We start from the raw sequence: 20,937 nt of genomic DNA, 5'->3' as shown, positions 1-20,937 counted from the left end.
GACCCAGAGTAGCTCAGGAAGACACCACACAAGGCAAGGTGAGGTGTGGCAGGCCACAGGTGGCAGGCCTCCGTGGGGAACAGCTAGGCCCCCAGGTTCCCACCCCTGAGCCTGACATCTTCCCCTGTCTTTTGGAAGATGGAAAGAGGATCCAGGTGAGGGCCAAGGTGAGCACAAACCAAAAAGAGGGGGGTTGGGGGAAGTTTACTCTTGTACACAGGCAGGCCCCCAGCTCTTTTCTGTCTGGCTCATAGTCTAGGAGCAGAGGTAGGTCAGGGGTCACCTTTTATTTATGTCCTACAAGTTGTATGAATTTTAACAAATGCATTGGTTGTGTAACCAGAACTACATTCAGAATACAGAAGAGTTCCATCCCCTCCTGCTCCCCAGACTCCCTCATGTTACCGCTTTTATAGATAAACTCTCCTTCCACTCCTTGCCCATGGGAGTCATTGATCTGTTCTCCATCACTGCAATGTTGTCTCTTTAAGAATGTCACATAAATGGAGTCATGTCATATGTCATATGCCACCTTTTGAGACTGGCTTCCTTCACTAGGCAAATGCCTTTTTTTTTTTTTTTTTTTTTTTAGACGAATTTTTGCTCTTGTTACCTAGGCTGGAGTGCAGTGGCATGATCTCAGCTTATTGCAACCTCCACCTTCTTGGTTCAAGTGATTCTCCTGTCTCAGCCTCCCAAGTAGCTGGGATTACAGGCATGCACCACCACTCCCAGCTGATTTTTGTATCTTTAGTAGAAACAGGGTTTCACTGTATTAGGCTGGTCTCGAACTCCTGACCTCAGGTGATCCAACTACCTCAGTCTCCCAAAGTGCTGGCATTACAGGTATGAGCCACCGCGTCTGCCCAATGCCTTTGAGACTCATCCAAATTGTTTCACGTATTAGGAATTTATTTTTCCTTATTTCTGAGTAGTGTTTCATTGTAAGGATGTACTACGATGGGTTTATCCATCCACCCCTTGAACGACATTTTGGGTTGTTTCTAGTTTTGACAGTTAGGAAGACTATTGCTACAAACACTTGCATGCAGGGTTTTGTGTAAAAATAGATTTTTATTTCACAGGAGTGAAATCTCACCCAGGAGTAGGATTACTGGGTCCTATGGAAAGCGTATGTCTAATTTTATAGGAAGTTACCAAACACTTTTCCAGAGTGGTTATACCGATTTTTATTCCCACCAGTAATGTATAAGTGTCTTGTTGTTAGACATCCTTGCCAACACTTGGTATTGACAGTATTTTTTTAAATGTTATTCATTTAATAGGTATAGAGTGGTATCTCAATATGGCTTCAAGTTGCATTTCCCTAACAGCTAATTATGTTGCACGTTTTTATGTCCTTATTTGCCATCCTTATATCTTTTTGGTGAGTGTCTTTTCAAGCCTTTTGCTCATTTTAAAAATTGAGTTGTTAGTATACTTACTGTTGAGGCCTGAGTGTTCTTTACACATTAAATATTCAAGTTCTTTAAAAAAAAAAATATGGGGGTCTTTTGTGTTCCCCAGACTGGAATGCAGTGCAAGGCTCTGCCTGAAAGCTTTTCCGACCCAAAGTTTCTGTCTCTTTCTATGGACTTGTTTGATTATATCATCTTTTCTTCCCACCTGCTAGGGTTTTGGGGGTTAAATAATAGGAAGCATAGAGACATGTGCAGCAAAAAGCCTATTAGAAAGTAGATTTTCTATGCAAGTTGCTACAAAATCAAATAAATTTCCAGTTCCTGAGAACCCAAGGTTTGATATGGTTTGGCTGTGTCTCCACCCAAATCTCATCTTGAGTTGTAGCTCCCACAATTCCCACGTGTCATGGGAAGGACCCAATGGGCCTAGGCCTTTCCTGTGCTGTTGCCATGGTAGTGAATAATTCTCAGGAGATCTGATGGTCTTATAAAGGGGAGTCCCCCTGCATACACTCTCTCGCCTGCTGCCACGTAAGACATGCCTTTGCTCCTCCTTGCCTTCCACTATGATTGTGAGGCCTCCCCAGCCACGTGCCACTGTGAGTCCATTAAACCTTTTTCCTTTATGAATTACCCAGTCTCCAGTATGTTTTTATCAGCAGCATGAAAACGGACTAATACAAAGTCTCCTCTAATTCTATGTTAGAAGCCTGTTTTAGACGGGCTTCCACAATGATTTTAATGAGAGCAAACTGGTTCATGAGTTCATCAGGCAACATACAGGCGCTTTCACAGGAACCTTAAGACAGCATCTTCCACCGAAAGAGAGCCAGAGGTTGGGATTTCAGGCACTTTGGCCAGTCAGGCAAAGGAAAGATTTCTTAATAATAGGGGGTCTTTTGCTATTCCAGTGTCTTGCCACAAAAATGATAGGACAGATCTGGTTGCTACTAGTCCCCTAGAGTGCCCAGCTAGAACTCAGACAAATAAAAAGCAAACTCCAGTTATGGAGTCCTGTTTTGCAGGCCCCGTTCCCAAATGTCAGCTCCTAATGGACAACAGCTGCCTCTGTGGTTTCTTCTAGGCGAGTGATTCATGTCTTTGCTCAGAAACGATAAGCAGAACAAATGTTTGCTTAGACATAGAACAGAGGGACAATTGGAAAACAGGAGACTGGCAACTGGAAATAGTTTGCAGCTATTTGATCCATGACAATTAGTCTGAATTAGTCATATGGTGCTCACTGGCCAGGCCTTTGGGCCAGAGGCAGCGTGGAGGAATAGACAGCTGGTCTTCCTGGAAAAGAAGGGCGGAAGGGAACATAGAAGACACGGAGGTTTGCTCAGAACACGTCAGATTGGTTCTCACCCTCGCAAAGGTGACCCGCCTTGACCATCTGCCCTAGTTGCACTCCATACCTGATCCAGGTCCCCAGCCTGGAAATTAGCAGAGAGGCAGAAACTATATACACTCATGAGAGATGCCTCTAAAATCCATTAACAATTTTTTACACATTAAGAAGTTAACATAAACAATAGGTTGAGTTTTGTGTGTGTGCAGGTGGGAAAAAAAGCTTTAAAAATATCCAGACACCCACATTAATTGGATTTTAATCCTAAGGATCATGTTACGTATATTGACTCCTTCAAGAGAGATACATGGACCTTGAATTTGAACTTAAAAGTAGGACTTTGAGTAGGATTTTCAGTCTGATTATGTTGATATAATTTAAGATCCTGTAGCCTATGTTGTACTTATGCAGAATGTACTCCTGTGGTCATGCTCCAATACATTATTTAGCAGATCTATCATAAATATTTTTCTTTTTGTGAGAAAAGATTTCACTCTGTTCCCCAGGCTGGAGTGCAATGGCACAATCATGGCTGACTACAGTCTCGACCTCCTTGACCTCCTGGACTCAAGCAATCCTCCCACCTCAGCCTCTCAAATAGCTGGGACTACAGGTATGCTCCACGACCACGCCCAGCTAACTTTTTTTTTTTTTTTTTAGAAACTGGGTTTCACCATGTTGCCTAGGCTCATTATCATAAATATTTCTATGAGAAGGGAGAAAAGTCAGATACATTCAATATTTCAGCCAAAAAAATAGAAAAGCAATATCTTTTGTCAAAAACTTCTCAGACCATTTTTTTGCAAAGAGTCAGGAGGAAAAGCAAAATGTGAAGCCCCTAAACCCGCCTCTCTCCTCACCTCAGAGTAGAATCTGTAATGTTGGAGGACTCTGGGAGTAGAATTTAAGTCACAAGGAAGGTCGACACATCGGCAAAGCCAGCCCGGAGCTGAGCAGGGCATCGGCTGCTTTACCAGCAAACATGAACGAAACTAATTTTGAGCACAGGATGTTGAAAACCTCAACCCTGGCTTCTCAGGTGGATTTTTCTAAACACATGACAAGAGGATGTAAATAGGATGACCTGCTCCTCCCTCCTTGCCCAAGAGCATTTCTGATGGGGTGTCTCTCTGCTTGGCACTGAAGCAGATGTTTCTGCGGGAGGGGAGGTAGGAAGGTAGGAGCAAGAGCCTACAAGAGAGTGGCCTTCCTTATTGATGCAGACAACTGTTGGTTTCGATGGTCGCAGCCTCCTTTTCCTCCTTCTGTTAACAACACCTTGGATTTTCTCTGAGAAAAGCATTTTCCCCATATTCTCAGTCCCTGTTGCTTGGGTGGGATTAGAAAGGGCTCCTCCTCCTGCTTCCCCCGCACCCCCATTCCGGGGAGAACCTGGGGTCCAGCTCGGTCAGCCAGCATCCTCCAGCCACCAAGCCTGGCACCAGAAGGGCTGCTGAGTATTGGGTACGGGACTTGGGACTCATCTCCAGCAATGCGAAGCAGCTTTCTCCTGTGGTTGCTGACAGGAGGCTGTGGTCCCGGGGTGGTCCATGGGCCCTGGCTTCCTCCATCTCCAGCCCTGCTGTAACAGTTCTCATGACTCAGCTGAAGCCTCTGGACCCCTTGTGCTGGACCTACCCTGAGAAGGCTCAGTTGACTCTGTGCCTAATCTAGTTTGATGCTTTTGTCTGGTTGTTTGCTCTTACCCCTTGCAAAAGACAGTGATATCACACGCATTCATCTTGGCCAAAGGCGGTGCGGGAGGGAACGCATGGAGATGATGCCAGAATTTAGGTTCCACTTTTTGACACGGAGACCTCCTGAGGGGAACCGCAGGCTCTCAGTGCAGAAGCCCCCTCCATAGTTCCCCTGACCTGTCCAGCACCTGCCTCCAGAGTTGAGGAGGGGCTGTGCGACCTCCCGAAGGCAGCCACCATGGACAGCTCTCACCAGTCCCAAGTCCTTCCTCTAGGCCACCATCCACTTCCTTGGACTGCCTGCAGTGGGTATCAGCTCTCAGGCCACAGGAGCCACATGGGAAGTCTTCCTCTGTTCACTGAGAGGCAGCCTGAACCACGGAATGGAGAGGCCTGGGTCTCTCCAACTAAATACCCCCATTCCCTCCCGCTGTGCCCATGGCTGTAGCACTAAGGCCTCCTGCCTGCAGGACCACTGTGCTCTCTGTGTCCTCTGAACACCTCCACTCAGAGCTGACCCAGTTCAGCAGGGGCGGAGCATGAACTTGTGAGGAGAGACACTGAGCAGGCTGGAGTAGCTGAAACATCACTTTCCACAGCTCCCTGGGAAACGGCCAGAAAGATTCCTGCCAGGCCCGGAATCCCTGCACGCACTTGATCCCCAAGACCTCAGGACCCTCTCGCCCTCCCTCTGTGCCCAGCGTTTGCTCTCCTCTCTGGAACCTTCTACCCTCAGGCATCTCGGAGTTGGCATCTGCTCATCCTGCTTTTCGGATCTCAGCTTGCAGGACACTTCCTTGAGGATGACTTTCCTGCCCACGCCCAGGCCAGGCCACTCTGTTGCAAGTGTTTGCACACCTATTCATTCACGTATTTAGTATTTTGGGGTGTTTGTTGTTTTTGAACAGCACTTGCTTATTTTTCCTGACTGGATGTCACCTATGGCCCCAGCTGGCATTTCTGTGTCTGTCTGTCACTCTGTGGGTGTCTGTCTGTCAGTCCGTGGCTGCATTAAGGACAGTCTTGCACTGCACTGTATTCTCAGCATCCAGCGTATCCACATGGGCTCACAGTGAACAAATGAATGCATTTGTCTGATGGTTCTTTTTGTTTTGTTTTGTTTCGTTTTGTTTTGAGACAGAGTCTCACTCTGTTGCCCAGGCTGGAGTGCAATGACATAATCTCAACATACTGCAATCTCCGCCTCCTGGGTTCAAGTGATTCTCGTGCCTCAGCCTCCCAAGTAGCTAGGATCACAGGCGTGCATCACCATGCCTGAATAATTACTGTATCTTTAGTACAGACAGGGTTTCGCCATGTTAGCCTGGCTGGTCTCGAACTCCTGGCCTCCAGTGATCTGCCTGCCTTGGCTTCCCAAAGTGCTGAGATTACAGGCTGGAGCCACTACATCTGGGCAGTCTGATAGTTCTTATATGCACTTCTTACTCTCATAGTGTTTTAAAACAATTTTTAATTGATGCCTAATAGATGTCCATACTTCTTCCATAACTTATGCTAAATCTTGCTCTTCCTGGCCTCAGATATGTGGCCAAGACTCACATCCTCCTAAAAGCTATTCCCAAATGACTTAAAAAAAAAAAAAGTAGGAGAAGGGGGAACTCAGGATTGATCCAGAGCAGGCACCACAGTGAAATGCCAGGTGCAGCGACTCTGGCAGAAGAAGGGCTGGTCTGGGAAGGTGCAGTGCTAGGGCAGGTCCCAGAATTGCTAAGCTCTGTCTCCTTGGAGAGAGGGACAGGGGATGGTGACAGATTCAGGCCCTGTTACAACCGAGGTGATCGCCTCTGGCCCCAGGATTCTGGCTGCCTTCGGGAGCAGTTGGTGTTGCAGTTCATGCTGCCTCGGGTTGGGTACTGTGAGCTGCCATCACCCTGATGCCTCCATGGGCTGAGCAGGAGACACACCAATGTGTTTTGATTCACAGCATGAGAGGCTATGTACATTTCACTAAGAAGCCTGAATGTAAAATGGACAGATGTCACCATCAGACACACACAGGGGTCCTACAAGTTTCTAAGTGCCTGTGCCTTAAGTCTGTCTTGAATGTATAGCCTGGTTTAGCAGTGGAGCTGGTGTGAACAGTTGTGTGTGTGTGTGTGTGCGCACATGCGTGCACACATGCAGGGGAATCTCATTAAATATTTGGAATGACCACACTTCAGAGACCTATGGCCATGACCTTGCACACTGTCTCTTGGCTGGGGCCACATCCATCACCCAAGGATGAGACAGGAACGAGCGGCTGGGGCATCTGGGGGCTGGGCCAGAGCACATCTGCAGGTCCTTAGCCTCACAGGAGTAATTTCTGTGGGTCTTTCTGCTGCCTAAGTTGAGAATCTACTTGTTGGCCACTCATACCAGTCCAGCTTTTAAAACAATATTTGTTTACCTTTTTCTAAGTATATAAATTAATATATATTAATAGTGTAAAATGTAGAAAATTTAAAAGTGTTTAAAAATAATATCATCTGTAATCCCTCTACTCAGAGAAAATATATTGGTACATTTGCATCCAGTTTTTAATTAATAAATATTTTGTAACAAAATTTTTGTGACCTAATTAGTATTACCTTATTATGTATTTACTTCTGTATCTTGCTTAACAATATATCAAGAACAGTTTTGTATCATTATTGTTCCCTGGAAATATACCTTTTACTGGCTGCATAGTATTCCATCATTTGGATATATTACTATTTATTTAACCCATTCTCCATCTTGGAACATTTAAGTCATCTCAATTATCTTGCAGTAGACCGTAGATATAAGTGAATGCTCTTATATATAGGTTTTTGTGAGTTTCTGATTATTTCTTAGGCAAACCTTAAGACCTTTGTTGGACCAATTGGGTGGACCCAATTGGGGAAGACCTTTGTTGGACCAACAGGGGAAGAATTTCTTTCCTGCTCAGGCTGCTCAGCTGATAGGGTGCTGGCCTGGAGCAACTGGAAGGCACTTTGCTGCTTTCTGGAGAATGAAGCCACTGGGAAACCAGATAGGAGGGAGGAGAGAGACAGCTTCTCGATGATGTCATCCGAACACCTGGATCCTGCTATACCTGGGCTTGCAGTCCCATTGGCTACCAACATAGTTCATTGAATTCAACTTGAGCTGGATGTCATCCGTCTGCCTCCACAACTTGTGTCTAATGCAAAGTTGAATGCACACTCTCAGAGCTGGATGGGGATGCAACCCACAAATCCAGCACTCAAATTTCCTTTTTCTTTTTTAATTTGAGGTGGAGTCTTGCTCTGTCACCCAGGCTGAAGTGCAGTGACGCGATCTCGGCTCACTGCAACCTCTGCCTCCCAGGTTCAAGCGATTCTCCTGCCTCAGCCTCCTGAGTAGCTGGGATTACAGGCATCCGCCACCACGCCCGGCCTAATTTTGGTATTTTTAGTAGAGACGGGGTTTCACCATGTTGGCCAGGCTGATATCGAACTCCTGGCCTCAAGTGATCCACCCCCTCGGCCTCCCAAAGTGCTGGGGTTGCAGGTGTGAGCCACCGCGCCCGGCCACAAATTGCTTTTACAGAGTCAGGTGGCCACCGAGTCTCTGATTGGGATCCTTCTGTGGAGACTTGTGGAGACTCGTGGCTCACTGCCTTTGAAGGCAGTGTTAGGGTGATCTCTCCGCATTTCCCTGCCGAAAGCTCTGAGTGTTAATAAGTTCCCTCTCATACTAGCTAAAATATATTTTCCTGTGCCTTTTATTCACTGATGGGGAATACAAGCATTCTTTTTGAGGGTGGCCAGTGCTAGTAATTCCCTCTACACAGTCAGTGGTGGATAGCGTTAACTCACAGCTGCTGCACGTAGTACTGACACTTGCTGTACTACCAGGACTCAAGCTGATGCTCAACACAACATTGGTTTGCAGGGGCCCTTGTCCTCAGTTTCCCTTCTTTTGGGGTGGGCTGAGGGAGAGAGCTTATTCAGCATCAAGCTGTAGTATCTACAGTTTAGCAAATGTCTGCAGAGCCTTTAAAGCAGTTTTTATCATAATAAAAATATTTTAACTTATAACCCCAGAAAGAGATAGGCATGAGAGTCTTTATAAAGCACAGAAATCCAGATGAGCATAATTTGAAAGTCATTTGAATTGTAATGAGTATTTTTAATGTAAACAGGCAGGAGGAAGAGCTTGCTGGGTTCTCACGTAGCACAGACACCCAGATATATGTCTTTTGATAGGAATATTAAAGTGTCAAGGGAGCATAGGAGACTGCAGATGTCAGTGGCATGAATGGGCAAGGTACTTTCTGTGGCCGCAGGCTGGAGTTTTCAGCAGGAGTAGAAAGGCAATCACTGTGCTAGATGGCGCAGGGTCACTGCAAGTCTAGCTCCTAAATGAAAATCAGGGACAAGATGTAGCCTGTAGCAACAGTGACTGCTCTTCGTAAGGCTGGTGGAAAGGTGAGCTGGAAAGGTCTTTAGGGTTAGGGAGGTACAGGAACTCCCAAACATCAGGCACCTGATAGTACTCTCCCCCTAACATCTGCATTTACATTGACCTAACGCATCTCTTCAATTTGTCTCATTCTTTGTGCTCATACACATTTATTTGAAACAAACCTTTCTGTCATTACCATAGGTGTAAAACTTTGATCACTTGCCTTGAATACAATGAAAACAAGAAGACATTATTAAGGGCTAGCTAGATACTTTTGCTTGTCTTACAGCCACGAGCCTTAAGTCTGTTCCCGTTTTTTTTTTTGTTTTTGTTTTTGTTTTTTTTTTTTTTTTGTTAAAAAGATGAGCAAAATGTGAGAATGATGTTAAAGAGATCCTGGCACCAAAAGAAGCCTTCTACCTGGATATCATCAGAGGAACAGAAGGAATTAAAGTATGGACAAATTTCTCAAAGTGGTGTTACTGTTATTTAATGGGTTGTCCATCTACTACCTAAAACCTTTCAACTACATCTTTTATGAAGTATCCCATATGGACAGAGTCCACTTCCGTCATTTAACAGATGGAAAGGACCAGAGAGGGGAAGGAGCCTTGCTGAGGTTTCAATAGCTTTCTGATGCCTGGTTCCATGCTTTGCCTTATTTCTGCTGTCCACCTCATCAGCTCTCAAGTGAATGTTGTGGTCCCTAATTGTAGGATTGCAGTGTGTCCACTCGGGGCAGCCTCTGCGCTTTCCTGGAGGAAAAGGCAGTGTGATCTCCCACTGGGTGACCTCTCACTAGGGTGATCTCTCTGCACAGGGCACCCAGGTTGGAAACTAGCAGGGAGCCGGCCAGCACACCCAGCAGGTGCCAGGCTGCAGGGAGCTCCTGCTTCGTCTCAAACACAAGAACACTCATCTCAAAGCACAATCTTTTCTGGCTTAGAGTTTGGCTCTTAGAGTGGCAGCTGTTCCTACCAAAGCAAACACTGAAAATCTGTAATTTTCAGAAATAATCGCCAACCCTCAAAAAAGATGTGTTTACACCGAAACTCCTCCGTGTGTTCACCCTGCATTCACTCAGTGTCGAGTTGCAGTTTTCTCTGCACTGCATTGCTGTGCTTCCTCTTGAGCAATTGCTTTTGCCAGGGGGCATCAGCACAAACAACTAGATCCTGAGCGGTGTCCAGCTGGGCTCCTCCCCAAATGGAGCCAGATCATTTTGCGTTATCACTTCTGCATTTTTTTTTTTTTTCAAATCACGTCTATGCTTAAGCAGAAAGCAAACTCTCAACTCCAGCAGCCAGTCCGTGGGAAGCTATAAACCTTCATCAGTTCAACTTCAGGTGTCTTCATCAGCCTCTCCCATAGGTGGCCTTGCAACCTGACCTTGGTTTCAAAATTAAAAATGCAGCTTCCTTGGCCTTCTCCGGACTTACAGAGCCTGCAGTTGGAGACTCATGCACTCTACATTTTAAAATAGGACTCACAGGCCTGTGCACTTGAGGCTGATGGGTGGATAGACGCTCAGTTGGCAAACTGACATTTCCCAATCAGGCAATGCCATCCACCCACTGGCCAAGCAGCCAGTGGATCTTTGTTGAGCATTTCCTGTTTGCCGAGCCTCGTGTAGATCTCTGCGGTGAGGGAGGAGGTCTCCATCTTAAGGAACTTTTAAGGCTTGTTGGGAAGGCAAAGCACATATCTGAAAAGCTCCATTGCATGCAAGTTAACTAACGATGCGTGATGATGCCGTGAGACCTCTGCCGTCCACGTGGCAGACCCTGTTCTGCTGATTTCCTGGCTCAATGTCCATTCACTGCTGGCTCGTGCTGATATTCACAAGTCACTCTTGAGAGCCCTTTCCCTGTGCCAGGCCCCGTGCTGAGTTTCAGACACGCAGGGACGGACAGCACACAGCCTTGGCCCTCCAGGCACTTGCATCTGACTGTGGAGAGCCACTCTTAAGAAACCCAGGGCGCAATCCAAGTCTGTGTGTGACACCACTCCTGGACTCTGGGAACACAGAGCCCCCGCCAGTGCTCTGGGAGCTGGTGTCCTTGCAGGGGTGGAGACAGACCTGTCCTGTGTGGCCTGTTAGTTTCCTTGTGGCTGTTGCACCAATGACCACACACATGGAGACTTAAAATTACAGACATTTGTGCTCTCACCGTTCTGGAGGCCAGGAGACTGAACTCAGCATCACTGGGCCCACACTGAAGTGCTACACGGCCCTGCTTCCTCAGGAGGCTCCCAGGCAGAATCCGTTCCTTGCCTCCTCTGGCTTCTGCTGGCTCCGGTGTTCCTGGGCTTGTGGATGGATCACTCCAGCTTCAGTGCCAGCACCTTGGAATTTCTCCCTGCTGAATCTTTACATAGACTTGTCCTCTGTCTGTGTCAAGCCTCCCTCTGCCTTACTCCCTTAAGGTCACTTGTCGTTGCATTTAATTCCCACCAGGATATGCATCTCAAGATTCTTTTCTTAATCACATCAACAGAGATCCCCTTTTCCTCAAAGAGTGATATCCGCAGGTTCCGGGGGCTGGGACCTAGTGTCTTGAGGAGCGCTGTGCTGCTTGTCACATCTAGTTTCCTAGGTCATCAGGCCTTTTGGATGTGGCCTTAAGTATTCACGCCGCAGAGGCTCATTCTCTTGTCCCTGTTCTACCACTTTTTTGCCAACTTCTCCAGGACACGTGTCCTTCCTGGTAAGGAAGTGCTCGGGGTCACAGATCAGCCTGCGGCTTTGTGGCCTCCTGGGAGACAGGCCCAGCCCAGCCCACCTCCTCCTCTCGCCTGGAGGTTTCTGAGAGCTCATCGTCACTTTGTCATGCCTCAGTGTGAATGCCTAATCATTCACTGAAGGCCTGAGTTCTGTGAACAGAAAGCAGGTTACGAGTCAGATCTGCGGCTGGGGTCAGTGAGGAAATACAAAAGAGATTAGGGGGACAAAGAGGGGACAGAGCAGGCCTGGTCCCACTGGGAGCTGACCCAGAAGAACTCCAGCAAGGCGAACAGGCCACCCTGGCCTCAGCCCTCCCGGAGCATGGCTCTGCTCTGTGTGAGACCAGAGCGTGGTACGGGGCCCGAATGCCCCTGCAGCTCCCCCGACTCTGTATTCCAGGGGATTCAGAGGATTCGTGCCACACCTGCCAATGGAAGCTCTGGTTTTTCGGGATTTTTGTTTTGTTTTGTTTTGTTTTTAAGAGACAAGGTCTCACTCTGTTGTCCAGGCATGATCACCACTCACTGCAGCCTCTACCTCCTGGACTCAAGCCATCCTCCCCTTTAGCCTCCGGAATAGTTGGAACACAGATGCACACCATCACACCCAGCTAGTTTTTATTTTTTTATTTTTTTATTTTTTTTGTAGAAACACGGTCTCATTAGGTTACCCAGGCTGGTCTCAAACTCCTGGCCTTAAGCAATCCTCCTGTCTTGACCTCCCAAAGCGCTGGTATTATAGGCATGAGCCACCTGGCCAAAATTCTACTTTCAAAACAAGCAAACCGAAGGACCTCATGCTGGGGCCCTGATTCTCACTGAGGCGGTTGCATCAATACAATGATTCTGATCCTCACAGAATGTCAGGGGAGGCTCCCTGCCCTCCAGAGGTTGGCCTCTGATGGCCATTTCACAGATGAAGAGACTGAGGATCCAAGAGAATCAGTGACCCAACTGAGGACAAGGGAAGGGAGAAGGATGGCCAGAGGCCAGGGTGTGGAAGCCGGGACTGGGAATTCTCTGCCATGAAACGCTGCCTCTCATGACTGAGCTCCTAGCCAAGGACTTGTGTTTATGCAGGGCCTGGTTGTGCACAGAAGGGAGAGAAAGGCCGGCCGTTAGTCTTTCTGGACTTCTCAGGCTTTGGTCTACTCCAAGACCCTGGGAGGGATGCCCTTTCTGCCTTGCATTGCCCCAAAAGTCTCTGCTTCCTAACAACAAAGTTTGCCTTCTTATTTAAGACGCAGTGAGCAGGCTTCTGTTCTTGCAGCCAGAGGAGCTTTGGTCCCAGCAGTGGTGGTGGCTGGGGCAGCACAGCCTCATGCGTGGTCTTGGTGGAGTCCCAGGGCCCCTGTGTGCAAGGTCCATGCTCCTCCAGCTCCCAGAGGCACAGCAGGGGCCAGGGCTGGGTCCTGCTGACCCTGAGGGTAAAGCTACCGCAATGGTGAAGGAGAGTGCTCTGTGGGCTTTCACACCCCAGGAGTCCCAGGATACAAGTATCCTGAGGAGGGCCTCTGGGAGAGTCCTGCTGGGGACATGGGTCTCTGTGCGGGGGATATTTTATAGATACACAGGATGCTGAAGTTTCAATCCAAGCCTTTTCCCTTCATCGCCAACCACCCCACCCTCTTTAGTACTAGCAACATCATCACATTGCTGCAGAGAAGCAAGTACCCCTGGCCAGCCTGGACCCCCACCCAAAGAGACTCACCAGGTTACAGAGGCTGGAATCTGATGGGGTGGTGGGTGTTGGTTAGGGTTTCTTAGGTTTAAGAAGAGGATTTTCCCTACCCATACCCCCCCCAACCCCACCCCATCGCCATTCTCAAGAACTCATCCCAGTTGCCCAGAAGAACATCCCAGGCTGGGTTATGCTGTGTGACCTTCTTACCAGTCTGCAGATTAGAAGTAGGGTGGACATCTGAGCCAAGCCATGCCAGTCTTCTGTTTGTGGGGAATTTGGAGTTAAGGCAGGGAGGCCCTGGGAGCCTCAAGGTGCCAGTAACTTACAGACCATGGGTTTCTTCCTTTTGTCCTAAAAACACAGAGAGAGCTGATGCACAGAGGAGACCCAGGAGAGCCGAGGGAGAAGAGATGCCAACCTGGGGCTCCTCGTGTTCCCAGGTCCAGGCTGGGAGCCTTCCTGCCTTGGGTTTCCCCAAAGGTCTCTGCCTCCTAACAGGGTTTACTTCCTTGCTTAAGAACCAATGAGCAGGCCTCTGTTCCTAGCGGCCAAAGGGCATCTGGCCGTAGCAGCAGCTGTGGTGGGAGTGGTGCAGCCCCATGCGTGGGCTTGGAGGCCTTCCACAGCTTTTGCATGGAGAGAGAGGGGCTCCTCCAACTCCCCGAGGCCCAGCAGGGCCTGGGGCTGGGTCTTGCTGACCCTGAGGGTAAAGCCACCCCTGTCATGAGGGGAAGGGCTCTGTGGGCTTCTTGAAAGACATGGGCTTTGAAGGTAAAGCAGGGTGCCCTGTGGAGAGAAGGAAGGAACAGGGCCACAAGTTATCCCAGAACATTTGGCTATTAAAAGGAGTGTATCAGGGCAGGAAGGGGGGTGGCCCTGGCGCTGGTGGCTCTGGTTAGCTTCCTCTGCACCCCACATGTCTACATCTCCAGAGTTCCTGCAGGGACGACAACTACGCCATTTAGGTGAGGAACCTGAGGTTTAGAGGACATATTCGCTTCCCAGGGCTGCTGTCAGAGAACAGTAACTGGAGGGGTGCTTAAGCCAAGAGATACTCATTCTGCCACCGTTCTGGAGGCCAGAAACCTGAAATCAAATTGTCCACAGGGCTCTGTGCCCTCCAAAGGCCCTAGGGGAGAGGCCTTCCTTGCCTTTCCTGCTGGCTCCAGGTGTTGCTGGGCTTGTGGCCACCTCGCTCCAGTCTCTGCCTGCGTCTTCATGTCGTCTTTCCTCCTATCTCTTGGTCTTCTCTTCCATCTCTTAAAAGAGCGCTTGTCCTTGGATGTAGGGCCCACCTGTGTAATCCAGCCTGATCTCATCTCTAGATCCCTCACTTAGTTCCACCTACGAAGACCCCTTTTCCAAATAAGGACACATTCGCCGATGTTGAGGGTGGCAGGTGGACATGCTATTTTGGGGCCTCATTTAACCTTCTGTAGAGAGGCTGGCTGATTTTCCGCTGTCACGCAGCCGTAGATGTCTGAGTGAGGTCTGGGACCAGCCCAGTCTGACTGCCATGATATTTGCTGGATACAACATGAAGATATGGGAGGACAGGGAGAAAGGCCAGGGCAGAAAGAGCCTCCCAACACTTTGAGGTATTTCCTGCACCCCCTGGGAAAACATGGGTATGACGTATTTATTCTAGATCAATGGGAGACCCTGGGACTGCTTTCACACCTGAGTCCCTGTGCTCCCACAAATGTTCCTACGTGAACCAGGGCCTCCCTCTCAGAAGATGCCCTCAGATCCCATGGGCGCATTGCTAGCAACATCCACAGGCACCGGGATCTTGAGCACTGGAGGGGCCCCAAAGGGGAAGGTGTTGGTTGGTCCAGGAGGACAGCATTCTCCAGGGAGGTGAGGGACCAGAAGCAGAATGGAGCAGAATTCCTTCTACTCAGTCTGCGCCGCAAGGAGAGGCACTGCCCAGGGAGGCCGATAGTGAAACCTGGTGCTACCTGGCAGTCAGTCTGCAAAAGGGAGGAGGCTGCAGAGAACCCTGTCCCCCTACCTGCATTTCTGTCACCCCAGAATTGTGCTTGCAGTGCTTTGGCTTGGCCAGCACCTCTGACTTCTGCCCCTCTGTAGAATCCAAATGGGGAACTGTATCAGGGATCTGTGCTCGCTTGCGGCGCGCGCGCGCGCGCGCACACACACACACACGTTTTTGTGGGATGAGGATAAGCCTGAGAGGACCCTCCAGGGCCGTCCGCATTTCCCAATCCAGCCCTCCTTCCTCTACCTTCACACCTGGCCTCCCGACTTACTCTCAACCTGCCTCCTTGGTGTGCCAACTAAGAAAATGCACTTTTCTACCCAAGCTCCCCTACATCATTAAGTGACATAGAAAGTTCAGTTCAACACAGGGCAAAATTGAATTTATCTTGGAAATGTTTTATTCTTCCAAAATTTCACTTTGGCGAAGTCTAATGCATAGAAAAGCATGAAATACTACAGCTCCAGACCAAGCAAGTTGTTCCACTAAGCATTAAGCCGCGGGGTCCGAATCCTGCCTCTCTCCCGTCAACCACTCTCTTTAACTCAAATGCCCATCAACGTCCCGGCTAAATGTGAGTTTTCCACGGATCGCATCTTATCATAATGTCACAAAACCCATAGAATTACAAATCAGGTTTAAGGCAGAAAACATGACAGGCAAATATAAGTACACAAAAAGTACATTAAGGATCCGTCTTCATTTATCCTCCCCATTCCAACCTAACTCTCCGCGCAGACCCACTCCGTGCCGCGCTCAGCTTGAAGTAGCCTCAGATCCATTTTAAAGTGGACTGAAATATAAATGACAGTTCACACTGCACATGAACATAGACAACTGTATAAAATATTTAAATAAAGACAGGAAAGAACAGAGGATTGCAGCAAAGCCTTCGGCAGAACCAGCCTTGGGGAATTTAGCAGCTTGAGATTCATTACAAATTTCATCTTTAATGTTATTTTTAGTTCAATATTTTGTAGCACTCAGAAGTAAATCTTGGTGCGCTGTCTCCTCTCCCCTGCCTTTCTCTCCTTGGGTGTCTGATCCTTCGGTTGTACTGAAACCTAATACGTTTTCAATAAAATTGATTTGTGACGTCCTAATGCTGTTTGTTTACCATCTCCCATTCCTTGTTGTAATGGGAGAGAACTATTGCATGATTTGGCAAAGTGAGGAGGATTGCTCTTGATTGCAGAATAAATTGACACGAACCTGGAGACAACCCTGCAGCAATGTGAAAACGCTCCATGGAGCCTTCCCTCCTGCACTCTCCCATTTTGAAGTTCTCGCCTGGTATTCCAGTCCTGAGTGCTAAGGGATCATCATACAGATGCAGAAGACAGAGAAACCTTGGTTTTAAATAATTGCACTTTGGTCTCTTTCTCAATGTGACCTTTCACCTCTAGCTAGTTTGCCACCTCCGGATGAAATTCTAAAAAATGGCATTTGTCCCCAGGTGAGGGGTAGGAGAGGACCAGTTGACCAGAAGCCCTGTCCTGGGGTCATTTTGCAAATTCTTCAGACTTCCAGGGGAACTGCAGGGAGAGTTAAACAAAGCTCTGTCCAGGAGGCATCCGGCAAGATGGAAAGGAAGGCAAAAAACATTTGCCTTGGTGCTCAGCCAGCCTCTGGGGTGTATGAGCGGAAGCCCTGGGGAAGGGGCAGACCCTAGTGGTTTTTGACAGAGTTGAACTGGGGGTTTCACATTTGTCACTTCAGGGCAGGCTTTGACTCCTGGCCCAGGGAAGGGAGGGGCTGGGGAGAGAGGCTCAGACAGGAGCTCAGAGCAGCCTGGGAAAGGGATTTTTCAGCCCAGATATTAGTGGATGCTTGATGTTTCCTAAATGGAGACCTCATGGGCAAGCCACCCTCTCTGATTTGGTTTCTTCACATCAAAAATGGGTCTGATGCCCTCTGCCCTTGACTTTATTAGGGTTTCTGAGGACGAAGAAAAAAAAAATTCTCTTTTAGCATTCAAGGTATGTTTACATACGCAAAAGCAAAGGGAGAGAACTCAGGTGGCGATTTGGGTAATTTATAACCAAATAAAGCCTAATAGTGTTTTGTTTATTTATGCGTTTGATTTTAGAGACAGAATCTCACTTTGTTGCCCAGGCTGGAGTGCAGTGGTGCATTCATGGCTCACTGCAGCCTCCACCTCTCTGGACTCAAGCAATCCTCCTGCCTCAGCCTCCTAAGTAGCTGGGACTATAGGCATGCACCACAGTGCTCAGCTAAGTTTTATGTTTTTCTGTAGAGACAGGGTCTCATTACATTGCTCAGACGGGTCTCAAACTTCTAGTCTCAAATGATCCTCCTGTGTCTCCCAAAGCTCTGGGATTATAGGCATGAGCCAGTGCACTAGGCCAAGCCTAATCGTTTTTAAAACAAAGATACTCAGTTATTTCAACTACGGAACAAAAAAAAAAAATACCCAACGAATACAGGCACAAGTAAGTGGATACTGGTGGTGGTTGTAGTTAGATTTTTGTTGTGTTTTGTTTCTGATTTATCAAGAGAACTACTTCACCAGATACTGTGTCAATGGGGCCCAAGGTTAATAGAAAAAAACAGAAGGACTCAGGCATCTGAGAACATGAGTACCTCAGGCTGACAGTCTAGGAAACTGAGGTGCTGGCCAGGGGAGAACCATACCCATAGAATTCAGAACCGGTTCTGGGTGGTCTTTGAAATGTATGGTGATATGGTTTGGCTGTGTCCCCACCCAAATCTCATCTTGAATCGTGGCTCCCACAATTCCCATGTGTTGTGGGAGAGACCCAGGCAGAGGTAATTGCATCATGGGGACTGATTTTTCCCATGCTATTCTCATGATAGTGAATAAGTCTCACGAGATCTGATGCTTTTATCAGGGGTTTCCACTTTTACTTCTTCCTCATTTTCCCTTGCCGCTGCCACGTAAGAAGTGCCTTTCACCTCCAGCCATGATTCTGAGGCCTCCCCAGTCAGGTGGAACTGTAAGTCCCATGAAACCTCTTTTTCTTCCCAGTCTCAGGTACGTCTTTATCAACAGCATGAAAACAGACTAAACAGTAAATTGGTACCAGTATATTGGGGGTGTTGCTGAAAAGATACCCAAAAATGTGGAAGCAACTTTGGAAATGGGTAACAGGCAGAGATTGGAAAAGTTTGAAGGGCTGAGAAGACAAGAAAATATGGGAAAGTTTGGAATTTCCTAGAGACTTGTCGAATGGCTTTGTCCAAAATGCTGATATGGACAATAAGATCCAGGCTGAGGTGGTCTCAGCTGGAGATGAGGAACTTGTTGAGAACTGGAGCAAAGGAGACTCTTGATATGTTTTAGCAAAGAGACTGGTGACATTTTGCCCCTGCCCTAGAGATTTGTGGCACTTTGAACTTGAGAGAAATGATTTAGGGTTTTTGCCAATGCAATGACTATTACTTTTGCATCAACCTACTAGCGGCTGTCAGGTGCATGGACTGCAGCCTGCTGAAGGCGATCTGGTTGGGACACCATCAGCTACAGGCAGCAGGACTTTCCAAGTGAAATCTCTTTCTATCATTTCTCTGCCAATCTGCAATCTGCATTCTGGATCACGAAGACAAGAAAGCTCACTGTGCCATAGCCAGTTTTGAGCGTATCAGAGGATAAACATACTACATAATAATGGTTCAGGCAGAAGGAAAAGCTGACTTCTTGCAGCTCACATCGTAGGAGAGGAAAGGGTCAAGTTCAGAGCAGCAGAGACGCTGTTTTTGCCTTTTTCCCGTGACATGACACTATTCCACTTAAGGAGCTGCTGTCAGATTCAATGAGAAAATACGTGTAAAGCATTTTACACACTGTCTGGCACATAGTAACCACTCAATAAATGTTAGCTTGTTATTATTATCATTTTCCTAAATGGAGAGGTCAAACCAATTAGCTAGTTTTTCTTTTTAATGAAAACTCTGATGAGTTAATCATTGTGAGGTAGGGAGGCTTTGAAACCCCCGTTAACTGGGATGATTAAAATGTACTTGATTAAGCTGAGGCAGTGACAGCGTATAGATTTTCTTACAAGCCAACTCCAGCCGAGTCATGGTGGTGGCCACTATTGTTAAGAAGGGTTCTGAGGCTGAACCAGGCTTAGGACAAGGGAGTTTACAGATGAATTAGTCACATCTGCCTTGCACACCAGGGATGTGCGGGCAGGGGCGATATGTGGCATTCCTGTCCTTTGGAATAATCAGAATTCATGGCTTTTATCAATCATAGAGCTTCAAGAAAACAGATTAGAAAAGTTGCTTAGCTCCATAAGCTGCAAATATTAGACTTGCACTTTCCGTTTTGCAGAGGTAAGATGAGAAAGAAGTTTCCAGAATATGCCAAAGGTAAACATGCTTCTTCAACATTGTCTGGATTTTCCCAAGAAGAAAAAGGAGAACAGTGATGAAAAGAAGGTGGAGAAGGAGAAAATCCATTAAGACATTACTTGCAGAGTCATTACAAACTGAAAAGATCAGTGTCTAGAGTGTGTGTGTGTGTGTGTGTGTGTGTGTGTGTGTGTGTGTGTGAACACAGAAAACTACAAACAAATAAGAAAAAGACAAACACCTCAATAGAAAGACAGGTCAAGGCTAAGACTTCTTAGACAAAAGTCAATGATCAATAAATAAAAGCTGCTCAATTTCACCAGTGGTCCAGGCCATGTGAACTAAAACAGCATTCTGTGGCTCCAAATTGGCAAAACTTTTGAATCTGACAATATAAAGGATTGGGAGGATGTGAGAACTGGGTAGGGGTGCACAGAACTTACAAGCCCTTAGGACAGCAAGTTGGCAACCTCTAGCATGGCTATTAACATGCCGATCTTCTGCTGTTCCAGCATTTCCACACTGGGTGTGTACTCTCAGAAAATGACAGTCAACGAGTCCCACAGAAGGATGCTTCCCATAGCACAGTGCAGTAAACATCAAAAGCCAAAACTATCCAGACAGCCCTACAACAGGGAAATGGTGCATAGTGACCACATACAAGATGTATGGTTTGCCTCTGAGTAACAGAGAAGTGTCCATGTCATGTTTATGTAGAGAACAAGAACGGCAAGGAGGACAGTCCCTCGTCTCCTACCAATGCTATACGTTTTCCATCTAAATACAAAGAACATGTCTTGAAGGCCACACACCCACAGATAATTATGATAATACAGAATATATGGGGGATTTGGATGGGAGAGGGTCAGAGAGGAATTTAGTCTTATCTGTAATGTTTTAATATTTTATAACAATAATGTGTTCATGTATTCTTTGAGTAATTAAAAGTTAATGCCTCACACCTATAATCCCAGCACTTTGGGAGGCCAAGGTGGGTGGATCACTTGAGGTCAGGAGTTTGAGATCGGCCTGACCAACATGGTGAAACCCCGTCTCTACTAAAAACACAAAAATTAGCCGGGTGTGGTGGCGAATGCCTGTAATCCCAGCTATTCGGGAGGCTGAGGCAGGAGAATCACTCGAACCCGGGAGGTGGAGGTTGCAGTGAGCCAAGATCACACCACTGTACTCCAGCCTGGGTGACAAAGCAAGACTCTGTCTCAAAAAGAAAAAAAAAAATAGTTAATTTGAAGAGCCCCGACTCTTGGCTTTACCCAGCACAGGCAGGTGGCTGGGGGCGGTCAGCTGCA

The 20,937-nt window shown here is 47.4% G+C and overlaps 1 long non-coding RNA gene across 1 annotated transcript in view; it reads left to right on the top strand.

Moving 5' to 3' along the window:
- Positions 1 to 6,115, top strand: part of LOC103234437 (uncharacterized) — a 31,321-nt gene extending 25,206 nt beyond the window's left edge. Inside the window, exons 3-4 of the long non-coding RNA XR_012093206.1 lie at positions 3,279 to 3,385; positions 5,069 to 6,115. This is a non-coding gene — a long non-coding RNA (uncharacterized lncRNA). The remainder of the gene's footprint in view (positions 1 to 3,278; positions 3,386 to 5,068) is intronic.
- Positions 6,116 to 20,937: the final 14,822 nt, after the last annotated feature.

This window comes from Chlorocebus sabaeus, chromosome 6, assembly GCF_047675955.1.
Source record: "Chlorocebus sabaeus isolate Y175 chromosome 6, mChlSab1.0.hap1, whole genome shotgun sequence".
In the NCBI taxonomy this organism is placed as follows: domain Eukaryota; kingdom Metazoa; phylum Chordata; class Mammalia; order Primates; family Cercopithecidae; genus Chlorocebus; species Chlorocebus sabaeus.
Note: the sequence above shows the minus strand (reverse complement) of the source record. Positions and strands in the feature narration are given on the sequence as shown.